The sequence below is a fragment of the Sphaeramia orbicularis genome, chromosome 13 (assembly GCF_902148855.1).
Source record: "Sphaeramia orbicularis chromosome 13, fSphaOr1.1, whole genome shotgun sequence".
NCBI classification, from domain to species: Eukaryota; Metazoa; Chordata; class Actinopteri; order Kurtiformes; family Apogonidae; genus Sphaeramia; species Sphaeramia orbicularis.
The window spans coordinates 41,803,317-41,824,317 of NC_043969.1; the positions used below are offsets into that span (position 1 = coordinate 41,803,317).

The following is a 21,001-nucleotide window of genomic DNA, read 5'->3' on the forward strand; positions in this document are numbered from 1 at the left end:
CTGTAGCCTTAAGCAGACAATATGGAGGCATGGGTGACCTTTAAAGCTGCCTTTATCTAAAGAGTTAAAGAGACACCAGGACGGGGGGGTGGGGGGGTCTGCATTGCTAACAGAAGTCGGTGCAATTAGCATGTGTAGGACTGTGTCACTGCTGTGTGGGTTAACCTACATCCTGAAAGGTACACACACACACACACACACACACACACACACACACGTTACTGTCGTTTACTGTCCTCTGTTCATTCTGTTGTTTGTTCCTAGTTTAATTTCTTCATTTGTTTGTTCTTTTTTCTTTTGTTTGTTCGTTCTAATTCGTTCTTGGTTCTTTAGTTTGTTTTGTTTATTCTTTCCATCATTTGTTTCTTCAGTTTTTTGTTCTTTTATTCATTCTTTTATTTCTTTTTCTTTCGCTATTTTGTTAGTTTGTTTGTTTCTTTCTTTGATTGTTCTGTCATTCTTTTATTTCCTTTTATCTTTCTTTCTTTCTTTCTTTCTTTCTGTCTTTCTTTACTTTTCTCATTCTTTCATTATTTAGTTTTCTGTCTTTTTTCTTTCTTTCTGTCTTTTTGTCTTTCTTTGGTTTTTCTGTCATTTTATTTCCTTTTTTTCGTTCTTACATTTTCTTTCTTTTGTTTTCTCTGTCTTTTCATCCTTTTTTCTTTCTTTCTGTCTTTTTGTCTTTCTTTGGTTGTTCTATTATTTGTATTTCCTTTTTTTGTTCTTTCATTTTCTTTCTTTCTTTCTTTCTTTCTTTCTTTCTTTCTTTCTTTCTTTCCTTTTCTCATTCTTTCATTATTTTATCTGTCTTTTTGTCCTTTTTTACTTTCTGTCTTTTTGTCTTTCTTTGGTCGTTCTGTGGGGTTTTTTTTCCCTTTTTTTCATTCTTTCATGATCTTTCTTTCTTTCTGTCTTTCTTTTTCTCATTCTTACATTAATCTTTTTCTTTTTGTCTTTTTGTCTTTCTTTCTTTTGTTAGTCTGTCATTCTTTTCTTTCCTTTTCTCATTCTTTCATTATTTTTCTTCCTCTCTCTACCTTTCTTTCTTTCTTTCCTTCTTTCTGTCTTTCTTTCTTTCTTTGGTAAATATTTATAGTTAGATTTCTTGTTCTAGTGTGATGAGCTGATACTGATCTATTAGTCTTTTTATGGTTTGGCAGTAACACACACACACACACACACACCCTCACACACACACACACACACACACACACACACCCTCACACACACACACACACACACCCTCACACACACACACCCTCACACACACACACACACACACACACACACACACCTTACTGACCCATTTAACTGCAGCGTTTCAGAAACTATCCCCGGGTACGACGCCGATTCTGGGCACTTGACGATTGCTTTTAGGAAAGATATGGATTTGGTGTACGTCCCTGTTCACTACCCGGAATAAGATTCTATAAAAGTGTGTGAATTTCTCTTGCAGCGTGTCAGCATTAGTTGTTATGGTCTAAACGTTTGACATTTACCTCAGTTTCAGCCACTTCTGTGTAACTTTGAGGCCTATAGGAGTAATACGCCAGAGGGCTGGATGCTACAAGTCTCGGAAAATGATGAGAAAACTGAACTCAAGGCTGTTTATTTCCTGCTCGCCACGGGGGGGGGGGCTGACTCATCAAAAGACGGCTCAGCTTTCTCCTTCGGGTGGAAGTTAACAATTTCTGTTGGTCCAGCCTTCTGCCTTTTATTTATAGGAATAACCCAGGGAGACTTTGTTGTCCAGCTTTTTGTCAGTCTCTATCACCTGATCCTTAAACTGTAACAGCATCTATCCCTCCACCTCGCCACTCTCGCGCCGCAGAGCTGAAATTCCACACTGCTTTCTGCCTTTAAAAGAAACGGCTGCGATATTTGTCATATGCCACTGCGTGCATTTACATACATAAAAACAAAAGACACAAAGCTAAGGAAGGCAGGGAAATTTGGTTTGTAGAACTACACTACAATCAAAAAAGTTGAGGATGTTTTTAATTTCTGGGCTTTTTTTTTTTTTTTTTTCAGTTGGGATTCTTGCACAGGGCTTTTTACTTTTTTTTGTGTGTGAATTGAATTGAAACACATTTTTTTTAATGACCAGACATAGTTTTATTTACAAATAGCAAAAAAAAAAAAGACAAAGAAAGAGAAATATCCTTAACTTTTTGTTTGTAGTGTAAGTGTAGGTGATTAGAGACAGTGTTGGGAAAGTTCCTTCCAAATTTACAGCATTATTTGTCACTGTTATTTAAAAGTAGTTAGTTACCTCACGATATAATAGTCTCAGAACTGTAATGCGATACATGACTCCTGTATTACTTTTGGGTTACATACAAGAGTCCATTAAATCACTGACAGAAAATTCCAGTTCTTTGAAACTGGAGCCTTTATTGGTCCTTCTGAAAAACCCAAAAAACTGTTTTTTCAAATATCAATTTCCATGTATGAGTTTAAGTTTTGTATCATATTTGATACATCAGGACTCAATGCTCAAATGTTATTATTTTTAAACAAAGAAAAACATAATATAACACAAACATGTCTAACAAATTGGTAATTCCTTTTCAAATTTGTCATAGTTCTTCCTCCTTCCTCATTAATGACAGTCTTGTAGTGTCACTGAAAGGCCTCTAGTGAATGAATTCCTCCCCCTGGTGGATTATCTGTATATTGCATGTATCTAATTGTATACATCAGGTTTTTCAAGACAAAAATATCACACTGATCATGTAGAGGGCTTCAAAACTCTGGTATCAAATATGATACGTTTGGTGTTACAGGGTTAAAGGTCTCATGGTCTTGCTGTTTGTTGTTTTCAAGTGAAGTAAAATATTACTGAAAATTGATTAGTAATACCTTACACTACTGCGTTAAAGCAAAAGGTAATCTGTTTCTGTAATGCATTACTTTTGTAACCTAACACTGGTTGTAGAGTCGTTCGTAGATGAAACGCAAAGAAGTTTTTCTCCGGTTTTTGTTTATGGAAATGAGGGTTTTGTACTTTTGTGTTTCATCAACGAATGTCTTTATAACCAGTGTTGGGTTACAGAAGTAATGCCTTACACTGCTGCATTACAGCAAAAAGTAACCTGTTACTGTAATGCACAGGTGTCAAACATGTGGCCCAGGGACCAAAACTGGCCCGCCAAAGTATCCAATTTGGCCCGTGGGATAAATTTGTGAAATGCAAAAATTACACTGAAGATATTAAGAATCAAGGATGTTAAAATCATTTTAGGTCAATTCAGTCTGAAGTGGGTCAGACTGGTACAATACTATCATAATAACCTATAAATACTGAAAAAAAAGCCATTTTTTCTCTTTGTTTCAGTGTAAACAAATTAAAATTACACAAAAATGTTTACATTTACAGACTAGCCTTTTACAAAAAATATGAATAACCTGAACAAATAAGAGCAGCCTGAAATGTCTTAAGAGAAGTATGTGGAATTTTACCAATATTCTGCCTCTTACTGCATGTTTTGTGTATTTGTAGATCCACTGTGATCAGTAAGTTGTGATCCACATGTATAAATGATATTGTTAAAATTGCACTTATTTTTCTTAAGAATTTTCAGGTTGTTCATGTATTTTTATGTTATGTTCAAGTACAGTTCGTAGATGTAAACATTTTCATTACGAAATGTTACTTTTTTCACTCAAAAACAGAGAAAACTTTGGAGTTGACATTATTTATAAGTTTTTATCCTAATATTTTACTGGTCCGGCCCACTATATATATCATAATAGGCTGTATGTGGCCCCTGAACTAAAATGAGTTTGACACCCCTGCTGTAATGCATTACTTTTGTAACCCAACACTGGTTGTAGAGACATTCGAAGATGAAACGTAAAGAAGTTTTTCTCCGGCTTTTGTTTGTGGAAATGAGGGTTTTGTACTTTTGTGTGATAAAGCTGTAATAGGCGACAGGTGAGTAGCATCTGAACTGCCTGCTGCCGAACACAAGCTGTTTCCTGTGACAGCTTCATCTGTGAAACCATATTCTCCAAGGGCTCAAAGCCTGCCCAGGGATCACTGAGACCGTTTAAGATTACATGTCTGTTGGCAGGGAGCAGCAGATAGGTGAAAATAATTGGCTTCGTCACCAGACGCCCCTCCGCCTCCCTCCCCTTCCCTTTACTCCTGCTGGTGATGCTGTAGTGACACAGTAGGGTAAAAAAAAAAAAAAAAATCAAATATAAAAAAAAAAAAAAAAAAAGAAAGGGTCTTGTCTCAGGCTTGAGTGAATGAACAAACGCCCAAAAAACCCACCTGAGCTGCTCGGCTAATCTGCGCTGATGCTGTTTCTCGACTCCTGTGGCATATAATCAAGAGCGGGAACCCTCCTGCCCCCCCGCTGATTGGGTGTAAAAGAGGTTGCAGACCTAGTTTCATGCAATTAGTGGAGGAATGCCAGACGTTAATGGAACACAGAAGTGTTGGCAAAGCATTATGATGGGATTGTTGGGGCCACAGGAAGTAAAAAAAAGAGGACATTTGCCTAGAGGAGGAATAGCACAGTACAGTATATGAAACAATAAACTGGAGTGGACGTGGGGGAAATTATGCACACACAGCATGCTTTTGGGTACAAGGCTTATTAAGAAGGAGGGGCATTGTGGGAAACGGAGGCTGCTCACTCAGTATAACATGATAAATAATATTGAAGTAATGCAGATGGTTCGGCGCTGGGGAGCTGCTCTAGAGGCAAACAATAGTGAATGGGCATTTCTGTAGTAATTAAGCTCTAATTCGAGTTGACGGCAGATACAGTGTTGATGTTTTTTTTTTTCGCGGAGACTCTCGGCCAAATCTGATTGGTGATCGTAGAGGGGAGGAGACCTTTTGTATTCACACAATGCAGCTCAGAAACAAATGGGGAAAATGGAGGAAAAAAAAAAAAAAGCAGGAAAGCATCACACAGGGTCCCGGTCGGGTCTTTAATACCTTAAAAAGTCTATAAAAAGTATTAAATTTGATGTGGTAGGTCTTAAGTTATGTTGTCATAAACTTGTTCCGTGTGTTGTGTTTAAATGTGTCTGGGAAATGTTCAAGTTGCAAAGAAAGTAGCGTTAGTCGACTCAGTTCCAACCAATTTAAATTCAGAGTTCTTGTGCAAGTATGGAAATGGAAACAAATGTATGGAAAAATATTCATATTTCCTAGACTATTACCGTTGTTCTATTTCCTAAAACATGAAATTATGAATATTGAAAAAAAATGGATCGATTTGTTTTTTTTAAGCTAAAATGTTGGTGTGAGAGCACATACAGTAGGCTATGCGTCCTAGAAAACATTTGGGCAGATTGACAGGTTGAATGTCCAGCCTCCTGCTTTTATTTTCCTCCAACCCATTTTAAGGCCCGCCCAGGTGTCGTCAAATTGACGGACAGGTGATGTCCACACACTGTTGGTGAGTGAGCTGTTCGACATGCTTTGTATGATCATTGGCTGAACTCATAATGTGTAGATGTAAATTCTCTGACGACTGGCTCATCAATCCCAAATATAAAGACTGGTTGGCTGGTTAGAATTTATTTTACTAAGACATCTGCAAATTAGGGTCTGGAAAAAGTATGGAATGTTGAAATTCAAATGTATAAGAACCCTGTGTATTGCAATTAGGAACCAATTATGGCTAACTTTGCAGCCCCCAGTGAGAAATGACTTGGAACGGTGGGAATCAAGGTGTCGGAGTAAACAAATACATTTTCCTAAATTCTAGGAGTCATGAATTTTTGCCAGTATGGCTGTGAAATAACCATTAATCCCCCCCCCCCCACATATGGACAGTGGATCAGAGAGGTTATGCATCATATTCATGTAGAAAAAATTAGATGTACCATTAGGGGATCCATGGAAAAATTTTCCGTCACTTGGCAGCCATTTATTAGCTTTGCTACCAGCTACCAACAAATCTGTGTACCTTTTTGCTTTATTCATGAAGTTTTTAAAATTTGTTTATTTTTAATCTTCTTTCCCCTTATTTATTTAAGTATATGCGAACTTACAAATATGTAAGTGTGTATATGTGTACATATATATGTGTATATATGTGTCTGTACATGTACTTTGTTTGAGGGGGATTTATATATTTTTGTCCATAAGTATATTATGTCTGACTGTATCTAAATTTAACGAAGGTCCAGTACTTGGGTTGGGTGGGAGTAGGGATGTAACGATATGAAAATTTCATATCATGGTGATTGTGACCAAAATTATCACGGTTATCATTATTATCGCGGTATTGTTGAAATTGTGCTCAAAATGTTCGGAAAGTACTTACACACACACTGAAATAATTTAACCAAGTTGTATTTTGGAAAAAAAAACAAAAAAAAAACAACAAAAAAAAACAAAATAAAATAATAGGCACAATGCACTTTCTGTTGCAGAAACATTCAAATATTAACCCTTAGTGGTCTGAGCCTATTTTGGCCATTTTTCAGTACTTTTGATTTTGCCTTTATTTACTATATAAAGAAATGTTTATTATACCCTTGTTTGGTATCTTTTTTTTTCAGCACAACATTTATATCAACTGCCTATTATTTTTTTCACTTTAACCTACTATATCACCATAAAAGGCCAGAAAACACAAAAAAAATTATAAAATCCGATTTGAAAAATGTATATAATTTATTGCATAAATAATACAAAGATGCTTAACGAACCTTGTCAAAGACTTTAAAGATGAATATTGGTTCCAAATATTAGCTATATACAATTAAAATTATAATAAATTAAAACTATACTCAAATATTTGACATAAAAGCGTATTTTTACATTGGCGTTTTCTCTAGAAAAGTACGGTAATCAAACATGGTTATCATGATAATTAGAATTTAAACAGTAACACTAACTGTTGGCAATTTTACTGCAGTTTATCGTTATACCGGTAATCGTTACATCCCTTGGTGGGAGGGCAGGTGGATAGGAACTGGATATAACTGTTTCATGTCCAAGTTGTATTTTTGTAGTTTGTATTTGGAAATTGAAGATTAAAAAAGACCTTGATTAAAAAAAAAAAAAAAAAGGTATTATAAAGTCTTAAATTTAACTTATGGAATCCTGTCGGAACCCTGATCACAAGTTGGGGGATTTCTCAAAGTAGCCTTGAAAAATATGCAGAGTGAACATGACAAAAATAGCTGCTGCTGCTGCTGATGATAAGCTGTGATTCATGCATTAGTGGAGTCTAAACAAGACCTGGCTGACTTCAGATGGTGTAAAATTAGTGCAGAAATACTGCATGTGAAAGTAATTTGGCCTGTTTATGTACTTTAGCATTAACAAGGCACCCCGTTGAGACTCAAGGGAAGTCATTGTTTTTATACGTGAGGCAGACTTCAAAGTTGAACTTGAAGGAGGAAGAAGTAGAGCCGCAAGTCAAGATTGTTTTCATCGTCCATTAATATGTCGACAGAAGCTCCTTTGGTTTCTCAAAATGACAGGAAATAGGGGAAGTTATGCATCGCAGATTTACAGAGTATTTTCATCTTAACCCATAAAGACCCAGCACTACTTGTATTTATGTCAGTTCCCAAATGAATTTTTCCCCATATTTAACCTTTCTTATGTAATTTATCAACATTTATTATAATATTATCCTTTGAATTTTGCATTTTTTCAGTGAAATTTAGGCATTTTATTATATTTAATTCACTGATCATGTAGATGTTCATAAAAGCTCGGGTTAAAGTTAAGGGTTATTATATCAGAAACAGAGAAAACTGAAGAAAAAGTGACTTTTTCAGCAAAATATATCAATAACTAAACATGAATGAAGCATCTCCATCCACTGTCATTGATCCATCTCCATGGGTTTTACTGGTGAATCAATGTTGTAGAAGATGACAGTGTTACCATGGTAACTACAGAGCCTCTGAACGTCTAAATGGGTCATATCTGATGACCATGAAAAGGTGACAAACTATATTTTACACCAATTATTTACATGTATTGACAAAATTAATGGATCAACGGGTATTAAATATTTTAGATCAGTAGATGTTTGAGTCTTTATGGGTTAAAACACCATCTGTAGATGCTGATACTCATTTGACATCAAGGTTTAACTTTAATATTCTTTCATTTGTTGGTTCATACTGATGTGTTTTATGTGTTGGTTTACAGTAAAGCTCCCATTTGTCTTTTAGAAATGAGTAAATGGTTCAACATGTACTGTAACCCATAAAAACCCAGTGCTACTTTTGTGTCAGTTCTCAAATGAATTTTTCCCAAGTGATTTATTACCATTTATTCTCATATTATCCTCTATATTTTGCATTTTTTTCAGTGTAAATCATGTATTGTCCTATATTTAATTTACTGGTCACGTAGATATTAATAAAAGCTCAGATTAAAATGAAGTGGTATGATATTACAAACAGTAAAAACTGGAGAGAAAGTGACTTTTTTTGGTAAAATATATCATTAACTGAATATAAACCCAGTGTCTCCATCCACTGTCATTGATCCAACTCCATGGGTTTTACTGGTGAATCATCATAATGTACTTTTAAGATGAAAAAAGTGATTAATTACAATGAATCATGGGTAAATGTGCTGAAAAAATGCTCACCGAGTGTTTATTCTATGTAAATTCCATTCTATATTATTACAAGCTTAAGTGTTGAATGCATAGCATGTGACATTTCTGCATTATAATTTAATATATATGTGTAAATCCAAGGCTTTTATTGTGAAAGTCGATAACAGAAGTGTTGGATCCTATCGACATCTTTTACCAAGAGGCAGAAACTATAAACTGTGCATTTAATATGAAAAAAAAAGTGATTAATTGCAGTGAATCACGGCTAATTCTGTGATTAACTAGTTCATTTTTTCAATCACTTGACAGAGCTGTTTGTTATTCAAAGACCAAGGCCAGACTCGACTGTTGGCACATAAAGCCGTACTTGTGTTTGATTGTGCTGCTTTTATATTACATATTACTGGTGTGTGCGTTTGATACGTTCCTTAATCTCCGATGTTTTATTCATGTGGGGGTGTATCAACGAGGAGTAAAGCAATGAGCAAGCCCAGCACAAATCAGGACGCCAAGTAGAACAGTGCTAGTTCAGCAGCGGCGGCATCGATGGGGTTGCGGAAAACATATCCGTGGCGTCCCCGTTAACGAACCAGTTAGAAGACGCCACCCATCACAGATCACATGAAAACGCATCCAACAAATTGGATGATTTCTTTAAGAGTTTAGCAGGTAATGTCACCACCTCGCATCGAAGTCACACACTGTAAAAAAAAAAAAAAAAAAAACTTGTAAAAAACCGGTAATATTCTGGCAGCAGGGGTGCCGAAAAAATACTGTTAAATAACGGAAAATAACCATCTCATAAAATATGGTAATTTTCCATAATTAAAATAAATTTTTTTTGCCCTAACTTTACATGAAATTTTGCATATTTTTTGACTTTTTTAATGTTTAATAAAGAATATTTACATGTATTAAAACAATCAGATTACCTATAAATATAATTTTCAATGAGACTAAGTTGTACAGTCCACTGATAAAAACTGTATTTGGACAGTTTATCAGTGCTTATACATGTTATACATTCACAAAAATACATTTATCCAACATTTTTGCTGTGAAACCTCCTGTAATTACACAAGATATTTGTCAATTAACAAAGAAGTCTTGTTAAACTTACAGAACAAATACTTTTACAATTGTCAGTAATTTTATCTCGTTTTATTTATTTATTTATTTATTTTTACAGCATTAAACTTTAAATTAAGTTTAATCTCATAAATAGAAAGTAAATATTTGTGAAATTATGATACATTTGCAAATGTATTTTAACTATTTTTCTGTGAAAAAGGCAAGGCAATTCAAGGTGCTTCACACAGGACATTGAAATACGACAGGGAAAAAGAAACACATTTAAAACATTCTAAGAGAAACATGTAAAAGGTGATTAAAAACAGTAAGTAAGAAAACAACACATAAAACCCAAAAATATAAAAACACACACATAATAAAGTAAGAGTTGCAGTGCAGAGTTTCGAAGGAGAATATAAAATTTAAAAAGTCAAAAGCCTTTTAGTCGAAGGCAGCAGTGAACAGGTGGGTCTGTAACCTTGACTTAAAAGAACTCAGACTCTCAGCAGACCTGATATTTTCTGGTAGTTTGTTCCAGATATATGGAGCATAGAAACTGAACGCTGATTCTCCATGTTTAGTTCTGAAAAAAGAAAAAAATTCTTTAAAAAAATTGAAATTTTTTGGTTATTCACAGTGACAGTTTTTTCATGTTATTTTACATTTGACATGTAAAATCACAGTCTATTTTTGTCATTTCATTAATATTTTCCTGTATCTTAAAAATACAGGAAAAATCTGTAAAATAAACTGAAAATTCTGTTAAATTACAGGTTTTTTTTTTTTTTCCAGTACAGTTCACTAGAGGGAATTTCAGAACGACTTCTGCAACAGTCTCTAGGGTATTCCTCTGCTTTTTTTTTTAATTCTTTTTTTTTTTGGTTTGCCCTTCCCCCTTAAGAACGCAGCGCTGCCAAAGTGTCAGTGGAGGTTTTAAATAAATAATCATGATATGCACTTATCAGATGACAGCTCTGCATTCTCTCTCCTGTTTCCCTTATAACCCTCCCCCCCGCTGCTGCCCCGCCCCCCTCCGATCCTGTGGAAGTTCAGGTTTGAGCACTGACAGCAAGGACAAGTCCCTGCCTGCACATACATTGCCAAACCAACTGTCTCTTAGTGAAACAATTACTCATAACACCGGGGGCTCGGCCCAGTGAATAGGCCTGTTGTTTGGCTGTAACCATGTGAATAAGCTTCGCATGAATCACGCCCGATACCCCTGAACTTGTACAGTTTATCAAGACCTTGACACACCGGGCTCACAAATATTGAAGGAAGAAAAAAAAAAAGGAGATAGGATCAGAAATAGCTGGCGACTGCCGAAGCCTGGAAGCAAAACTTAGTAAAAAGCTATTTACTTGGAATAAGGGGGATCAAATGAGGGAGGAGGAAGGTGGTTCCCAGGAGGACGGCTTTATTATCGCCTTGTTTTCCCCCAGAGGTGCAGTGTCCTTGGTGCAGATGTTGGGATTTCATGTGTGGTGTTGAGCAAGTTACTTCCAAACTGTAATACAGTACAGATTACTTGTTGTAAGTGTTACTTGGCGACACGATGGTGCAACGTATAGCACTATCACCTCACAACAAGAAGGTCCTGGGTTCGATTCCAACACTAGGGACCTTTCTGTGTGGAGTTTGCGTGGGTTCTGTCCTCATTTTTTTAAAATTTATTTTACAGGTTTCTTTAGTAGTGACCATGCACATTTATGAACACTGCTGTATAAAAAATACACCCATGTAAATATGCCAGATTTAGTACAAATAACTACTTTTCATCTGCAGAAACAAGACATAAAACAGCCAATATTAATACATCACTTGTTCACTATAAATTAAAAAAATTAAAAATACAAATAATGACGACATAGGTATCATCACTATCTAAAAGTTAGTAACTAAAATGAGTTTGACAGCCCTGCCTTAAGGTCTCACGGTCTTGCTGTTGTTTGTTTTTTCATTTTAGGAATTAAATTATTGGCAAAAAGTGTATTGTAACGCAAGCGCAATTGAACATGCACCGAGTAAAATATTACTGAAAATTGATTTGTAATGCCTTATACTACTGCGTTACAGCAAAAAGTAATCTGTAACTGTAATGCATTACTTTTGTAGCACGTTACTAACACTGATTATCCCCTTGTTTTCCTCCAGAGGCACAGTGTCCTTGGTGCAGATGTTGGGGTTTCAAGTGCAGTGTTGTGCAAGTTACTTCCAAACTGTAATATATTACAGATTACGTGTTATAAGTGTTATCTTTCGACACGCTGGTGCAGCAGATAGATTGTCACCTCACAACAAGAAGGTCCTGGGTTCAATTCCAACACTAGGGACCTTTCTGTGTGGAGTTTGCGTGGGTTCTCTCCTTATTTTTTTATTTCATTTTATTGGTTTATTTAATAGTGACCATGCACATTTACGAACACTGCTGTATAAAAATACACCCTTGTAAATATGCCAGAATTAGTAAAAATAACTACTTTTCATCTGCAGAAACAAGACATAAAACAGCCAATATTAATCCATCACTCGTTCACTATAAATAAAAAAATACAAATAATGACGACATAGGCATCATCACTAAAATGAGTTGGACACCCCTGCCTTAAGGTCTCACGGTCTTTTTTTTTTTTCATTTCATGTGCAAAAAGTATTGTAACGCAAGCACAATTAAACACGTACCGAGTAAAATATTACTGAAAATTGATTTGTAATGCCTTATACTACTGCGTTACAGCAAAAAAGTAATCTGTAACTGTAATGCATTACCTTTGTGACGCATTACTAACACTGCTTATCGTCTTGTTTTCCTCCCGAGGCGCAGTGTCCTTGGTGCAGATGTTGGGGTTTCATGTGTGGTTGGAGCTGTTTCATTGCTGTTCAGACACATTGCTGCTTATAGATAATGGCAGTGGATGGGCGCTGAGTGGCTGTAAACCTTGAAGCTTGTTTGCACAAAGCAGCGACTGGGGCATGTTTTTTGTGCTCGTGGGGTTTTCAAGCGTCTCATATTGGCCATGTCGTGGTTAGTGAAATGTGTAGAAATTATATGTGACTCTGGCCAGAGAGTAAGCTGCGGCAACGGCGCTGGCCACACCCGGCTCGCCCACATGTCTGCACCAACCAAACCGAAAAAAGAAAATTAAAAAAATAAAAAAGAAGCAAAAGCAGAAGCACAAGGAACACGGGTGACATCAGCTGTGGGCTGAGCTGTCCAACCGGTCGGAGTTGTAAATGGAGAAAAAAGCCGTTAGAGTCGGCCCCAGGTGGTTTTGACTGGTGTGTACGTTTGTTAAAGAGGGAGTGTTCAGTGTGTTTTACCTCAGACACTGTTTGAGTTTGGGTGAAGGGTATGAACTCGTATTATCTGCTCTGAAGTGGACTTGCTGTGGGTTAACCCATAAGGACCCAGTGGGACATTTGTGGCCGTTCCAAAATTAAATTTTTCTATATATTTAACCATCCTTAAGTGATTTATTACCATTTATTGTAATATTATCTTCTGTATTTTGTGTGTTTCATTTTTTTTCCCGTAAAAATCAGGTATTTTCCTACATTTAATTCACTGATCACTGTGAAATGCAAAAATTACACTGAAGATATTAACAATCAGTAGTGTAAAAATAATTTTATTTCAGGTCCCATACAGACACATACAGGCCAATTAGATCTCAATTCGGTCAGACCAGAAAAACACTATCATAATAACCTATAAATAATGACAACTGCAGATTTTATCTTTTTTTTAGTGTAAAAAAGTGAAATTACATGAAAAAATACAAAAATGTAAATAACCTGAACCAATATGAACAACGTGAAATATATTGAAAAAAGTAAATGCCATTTTATCAATATTATACCTGTTACTAAATGTTTTGTGTATTTGTAATTGTAATGTCAGTTGTAATGCACATGTGTAAATGATAAACTGATAAACTGAGGCAGAATATTGTTAAAACTGCACTTGTTTTTCTTAAGACATTTCAAGTTCACGTTATTCGGATTTTTAAGGAAACGTTGTAGATGTAAATTATCAAAACATAATTTTACTTTTTTCACTGGTATTATTTTACTGGTCTGGCCCACTTGAGATCATGCTGGGGTGAATGTGGCCCCTGAACTACAATGTGTTTGACACCCCTGCTGTAGATATTCATAAAAAGAGTAAAGTTGGGGATTGTTATATAAAAAATAGAGAAAACTGAAGAAAAAATGGATTTTTTCAGCAAAATGTATCATTAACTGAACATAATAATAATAATAATAATAATAATGTTATTTATAAGCACAAAGTTAAAGGTATAATATGTCACATATCTGCAGTGAAATATCTAAAAATGACAACATTTGTTATATGTATTTCTGTTGTCCTGTGTACTTACATTTCAACAAAGGTCCAACAGGAAAATCAAGCCTGTTTCATTTGGTTGAATGTCAAAAACATGGGATAAAGAGGATTATCATGTTAGATTATGCTTAATAAGCATTAGAATTATAATTAGTATTATTTAAAGTTACTTAACAACAAAATATTTGAGTAGAGAGCTATTTTTTTTAACAACTCTATTTAACGGCAGTTTATAAGTAGGGATTCATGCTCGCACCAAGCAAACAAGTTAGCATAATTAACTTAAATAATATATTTAACTTAAATATAATAAATACAAATAATGAAATATAATACATAAAGAAATAATGAACTTACTATTAATCACACAACGTGGACAAAAGTATTGGGACACGTCAAATGCAGGTGCTTCATCACTACGTAACTATAATGATAAATGTTATAAAATAATTTTATATTGCGATAGATTTCATTAAAATAAACATATTTTAAATTCATCTTTAGGGGTTATTTTGTTTATATTGTCATTTAAAACACTAACAAAATGCTTTAGATTTATTTATGCATAACTTGACTCAATGTTGAAAGTTCTGCCTCTAGATTTCTGAAATATTTCTGATGTTTCGACCCTAAATAATCATTTTAAACTCATCTGGTTTCTTCATCTCTCACTCAGAAAGAAAAAAAAAAACAGAAATGGGGACATTTAGTGTTAATGAAGAGGAATACAAAGTTCTAGAAGCTGTAGAATGTGACGTGTCCCAATATTTTTTGTCCATATGGTGTTTGTCAACTCATTTAATGTTAAATTAGAATGTTGGTTCATGTTACTTACGGCTGGACTGAAATGAAATAACATGAATGTAACGCGATAAAACTTTAATACATGATCTTCAATGATTCTTTCTGCTTGACTGAAAACAACAACTCCCATGATCCCTCACTGCTTTACAATGCCTTAAACTAGTTCTGTATTCATTCTGATTGCGTCCCCCATATGTTCTACCTATATAGAACATATTTCAAGTGAACAAAAAATGGTTGAAAAGTGTCCATGTTTCATGTCAGAACTGGCTTCAAGTACTGGAAAAAAATCTCTGGATTATAAATATGCCATAGCTGTCTAAAAATCTCTTACTTTCAACTAAATTCGGCCTATTTTTAACACTCAAGTCAGACGTCTGGCTGTCTTTTGACCTGCCAATCACTGGCACCGCCTTGTGTGTTTTAGGATTTCTAGGTTATATCTTGCTCCTGTGCAGATCTGACGTCTTGCAAAAAAAGTTGTGTTGTTCCACTTTAATTATACAGGAAACATTTACTCGGTTTGAGGAGTGAAATTATTATTTTAGCACGTCTTACATGGCGTGTGACACCAATAACAATGCATGGAGGTTTCTGTTTTTTGTTTTTTTTTTGTTTTGTTTTTTTGAGCTCGCAGTGCTGTGTCAATGCCAGACGACCTGCTGGGAAACAAGCAAGTCTTAATACCGAGGCGAGAGCATCAGGGATGAGTGACTGCATTTTGACAGGAAAGCGGCGCCGACGGAAACGTGGACACGCTTAATTATAACCAGTCACATCATAGATACCTGCAGCTTTAATTTATACAAAGTGGCAGGAAAAACACACCAGTTTTTCCTCCAGAGTTTTTCCTACAGATCAGAACATTTTTAAGGCCGTCTCTTCCACATCGGTACTGAATGAACTGTTTCCCATTACGATTCTTAAGTCGTCTTACGGAAGACGCCGAGGCTCCTGCTTCACAGATGTGCGATGTTCAATTACACCTTTCAGTTTGACACTTAATGGCAGCTTAGCACTGAAAATGGTGTTCCTTTTGTGCTGGTTTTTCCTTCAGATTTATTGACCTTTAGTGGAGTCGATTTACATTTACTGTTACATGGCCTCATTCTATGTCAAGAGGCTTTATTGACCAACGACTTTAGCATTAAACCTAAATTAAATGTACACATATAACAGTGGATGTTACACAGTATGAGCACATTTGTAATAATGAAAATAGTTGATTATATAGTAACCGACCAAAATGTATGTTTTTCATCTGTACAGATATTTTTAGCATTAAACCTAAATCAAACTTCCCAAATATAAAATTACACTGGTGTTGACTGATATTAGTGTAAAAAGCCACATTAAAGGAGTAACATCATCTTTTTTAGAGTCTTATGAATGGTCACTTTCCTAAAATTATCATTATTATTATTATTATTATTATTATTATTATTATTAATAATAATATTTTGGACAAAAATGACCTTTTTGTCTAGTTTTTTTGTGTTTAAATTAGATTAGATAGAATTTTATTGATCCTTTTGGCAGAACCCTCAGCGGAACACCAAATATACACACAAATAAGATATACCACAAGGAAAATAGCAAAACAGTAATGAAAAAAAAAACAACAACAGGCAATTGCTCAATAGAAAGTACTAGTAGAAACAACATGTAGCAAAGTAGTAATAATAAATTAGTGGTAATAATAATGATGATAATAAATAATAATAAATAGCTATGAATATTATAATATTATGATATGCACAATATAAATAAATAGATAAATAAATTTATGTAGTTTAATCATCAAAGGATAAAAATTATAATAGTGATAACAGTAATAGTAGTCATAGCAACAACATACAAGTAATATTAACAATAATAAGTGGTTCCAGGCACAACAAACCCCGCCCCTCGCATGTATTGTATCTTATTTTGGCATTGATCCAGCTGATGTCATCATGTCTATGCGTGTGCTGATGTCATCATATTAATTGCCTCTACATAAGTGGAAAGTTTGAAGTAAATTGAAACAAAATTGATGTTTTTATAGACATTTGAAATTTCGGCCATTACAAGTAAATGGGAGGAAAAAAAAAGATTTTAAAAATTTGTGAAAAATTTGAATTTTAACCGACTTTTCCCAAAATGTAACCAAATATATTCTGGGTCACTGGCAATCTGTAAACCAAATTTAGTATGAATTTAACCAATAGTTTTGCTGCTGTAGACATGTGAAATTTCACCCATTATAAGTAAATGGGAAAACAAAAAGATTTTTTTAAAATTCATGAAAAATTTTGACTTTAACCTACCATTCCCAAAATGTAATGAGATCTATTCTGGGTCCCTGGCAATCTATAAACCAAATTTGGTATGAATTCAACCAATAGTTTTGCTGCTAGAGTGTTAACAACAAACAAACAAACAAACAAACCAAAAACAATACCCCTTGCCTTCCCTTTGGGGGCGGGATCATTAAAAATCAAGGAAAAAAAATGACTTAGGCAGTTTATTTTTGGAAAGTGATGAAATAAAAGTGTCAAAAAGCTGAAAAACCAGGGATGTGGATGAGTGGATTTGTCGATTTGTCAGTAAACTTAGCCACGGAACTATTGTTAAAGCACTGTTTCGCTTTTTCCTCCCATGTGTTACGTGAAACTAAAATCTGAAAAATCTTATAACCAGTCACATCATAGACACCTGGAGCATTAATTTGTACAAAATGGCAAGAAAACACAAGAGTATTTCCTGAGGTTTTTTTTTTTTTTTTCCTCCAGCTCAGAACATTTTCTCAGCCAGCTTTTCCCACATCAGCACTGAATGCACTTTTTCCCTCCACACCAGGTGTAATATTACGGTTCTTAAGTATTTAAGTCACTCACGATCCGGCCTCTGAAAAAAAAAAAACCGCTGAGGCTCCTCCTTTCACTGATGTGCGAGATGAAACTTCTGCAGAACTCAAATGTGCCACTTACACCTTTCAATTTTGCTCTTAATGGCAGTTTCGCAAACGAAAATCATGTGCCTTTTTGAAAGCGGGATTGGTTTTGACACCATTACCTTTACCGTACAGAAATATCACAATTTCACACCACACACCATGAAACAGCCTTATCACACCAAGCAGCCCTTCTCTGTCTGCTGCTGTTAGGCTTGTAGCGCTCCAGCTTTTCCAGTCTCTTTCACAGTTCAAGTTGTATTTTATTTTTTTTTTCCCTTCAAATTTATTGACCTTCAGTAGAGGCTATTTACATTTTCTATATTGTATTGTGAGTTCCTGTTATATGGCCCCATTCTCTGTCTAGAAGCCCTCCGTGTATTGCTTTATTGACCTGCGTTGAACCAAAAGGCTGCCTTGTCTCTCGGGTTATTGAACGAAGAGAAAAGAAAAGCAGAGAACGGACGTGGCTGTATTATTGTTTGCGCATTGAACGAGGCCGGTCCGAGCGCCGTTTTAAAGGACAGGCTTGTGCGGCAGCTAGCCCCCGCGATTTAATAAACTTGTTTTATGCCTGTGAATATTGCAAATCCTGTGGGTTGTTTTTTACTCATGCTCTTTACACCCACATTACAGAGCGCTCTTCCTTTTTCAGTGCCACATCTGCTCGCTGCATCTGTGAATCCGGTGCCAAGGCTGAGAAACCAGGTGTGATGGCGAACATGACCCAAGTATTACACAGGGAGTCCTCATTTGTCAGGGCAGACTTTCATCCCGCCTTCACTGATGACTGGAGCTAATTTCAGACGCTGTAATCGCACATGGTTTCACACAGTGGCCTTTATATATTCTCTGTAAGAACAGTCAGGCAGTTATATAACACCTGCAGATCTAAACAAATGCAGTACGACACTTTAATTTGTCAGATTTCCTCATTTACTTAAGTAAAGTTTGTGTTGAAGTCTGTGTTGTGTTGGTTTTTAGCTCACAACAGGGGTTTGATTAGCTTCATCCTTATACAGAACTCTACTTTTAACGTAGCAGACAATGTTCATTGACTCTTCTGCTCTTCTACAGCAGCAGCATTAGCTACAATTCGCTTGAAAGTGTGAAACATCACCCAAATATTACACAGGGAATCCTCATTTGTCAGGGCAGACTTTCATCCCACCTTCACTCATGACTGAAGCTAATTTCAGATTCTGCAATCACACAAGGTACACGGGCAGCTATATAACATCTGTAGATCGAAAAAAATGCAGTACGATGCTTTAGTTTGTCAGAAATGTTCATGTGCTTAAGGGAAGTTTGTGTTGAAGTCTGTTTTGTGTCGGTTTTAAACTCTCAATTGCGGTATTGGTTGGCTTCCTTGCAGAAAACTCTATTTTTATGTAAAGTTTTATCCTAGCACCTATGTTCATTAACTGTTCTGCTCTTCTACAGCAGCAACATTAGCTTCAGTTAGCTTAGAAGTGGAGTTGGCTCATGTCACACATTACCCAAGTATTACACATGGAGTCCTCATTTGTCAGGGCAGATTTTCATCCCGCCTTCACTGATGACTGAAGCTTCTTCCAGATTCTGCAGTCACACAAGGTACACGGGCAGCTATTATAACATTCACAGATCTAAACAAACGCAGTATGACGCGTTAATTTGTCAGATTTGCTCATGTGCTTAAGTGAAGTTTGTGTTGAAGGTTGTTTCGTGCTGGTTTTAAGCTCACAATTGTGGTATTGGTTGGCTTCATCCTTACAGAGAACTCTACTTGCATGTAAAGTTTTATCCTAGCACCCATGTTCATTGACTCTTCTGCTCTTCTACAGCAGCCACATTAGCTGCATTTAGCTTAGAAGTGGAGATAGCTAATGTCAGCAAACAACCCACTCCCAGAATCAAATTACAAAGTAGAACTAAACACAAAGATGTACATGGATCTTATATCATAAACCTGAAATCTTTTTCTTATTTTGTGATATTTGCCAGTATTGTGTATTTTCTGCTAAAGGTAGCATGTGTACTACTGACTACTACTATACTACTGTACTACTACTAGTATTTTGAAGAGGCTGTTACCAGTTCTGCATGTTGTAATATAATCTGCATCATTTTGCAACACAGCTTGAACTCTGTGCAATACATTTCCCTGAATTGTGTAAAAATGACGACATATTGCAGTGGCTAGTACAGAGCATGAACGCATTTGTGATGATGAAAATGGTTAATTATGCAGATATTAACGAAGTAACGTCATCTTTTTAGCAGTCTACAAATAAAAGTGTTAATAGCTGACAAACTAGGAATGTACATGAATAATGGATAAGTCGGTTAGTACGAAGGCATATGTTTTTTTATTATTTTTTTTATTTTTAATTTGGCATAAGAGGAGGGTTTTTTTTTCGTACTATAAATGTCGAACTAACGTTTATGCCTTTTTACTGTTTCTACCTGAGTGCTACATGTATAAATAAAAAATGACAAAAAAATAGCAAGTGTCTTATGTTTGGACAGTTTTCTTATTAATATTATTACTTTAGCATCACTAATCGTCTAACTGAGTTAAATTGGATTGATTGTTCAGTGTCAGAATTCAATAAAAATGCCAGTCTTTATGAAAAACTACCACAGGTTTGATTCTAACAGTGTTGTTGTTGTTTCTATAATGGTCTTTTCACTGAGCTCTTCTTCCCACAAGAGCTGCTAATTATTCTAAAATGTGCAAACGCTGCCTTTATTATGTATTATTACAACATATGGGGGAAATGTATGACGTTTACTCAGGTTCTTCCATAAGGCTCACACTGACTATAAAATCTGCTAAATAGAAATTAACACCTGAATTAAGCAAACAGTGCAATCCTCCTTGCAGTGCAATGACGGCTTCTATAGAACGTGGCCTATATTTCCTTGCGTGCCACATGTTTCATACCGTGCTCCATTATCGCAACCCTCCTGTCATGTTTGAAGAAATCCGACATGAAACTTTTTCCAGAACTGAAGCCTAGTATGTGCGAAAGCCTCCGTCACTTCATCACAGATGGATGAGCGCGTTAGAACATTTTCAGGACCGCACATGCTCAGCTGTGCAGCTCCGATGTTTACATCCACAACTTCCAGTGCTGACTTGCTGGGTTATGAGAACAGCTTCATTTTTTTCCCCTTTTTTTCCCCTTTCTGCGTCTTTAGGGACCTTGCCGTACATGTTTATCAGGGTTTATGCGGGTCGTTAAAAGCATTAACCCTGTGGTTCCCAACCTTTTTTGGCTTGTGACCCCATTTTAA

The 21,001-nt window shown here is 35.6% G+C and overlaps 1 protein-coding gene across 7 annotated transcripts in view; it reads left to right on the plus strand.

Moving 5' to 3' along the window:
* Nucleotides 1-21,001, plus strand: part of nectin1b (nectin cell adhesion molecule 1b) — a 518,119-nt gene that overhangs the window by 67,632 nt on the left and 429,486 nt on the right. The gene's annotated exons all lie outside the window — the stretch shown is intronic.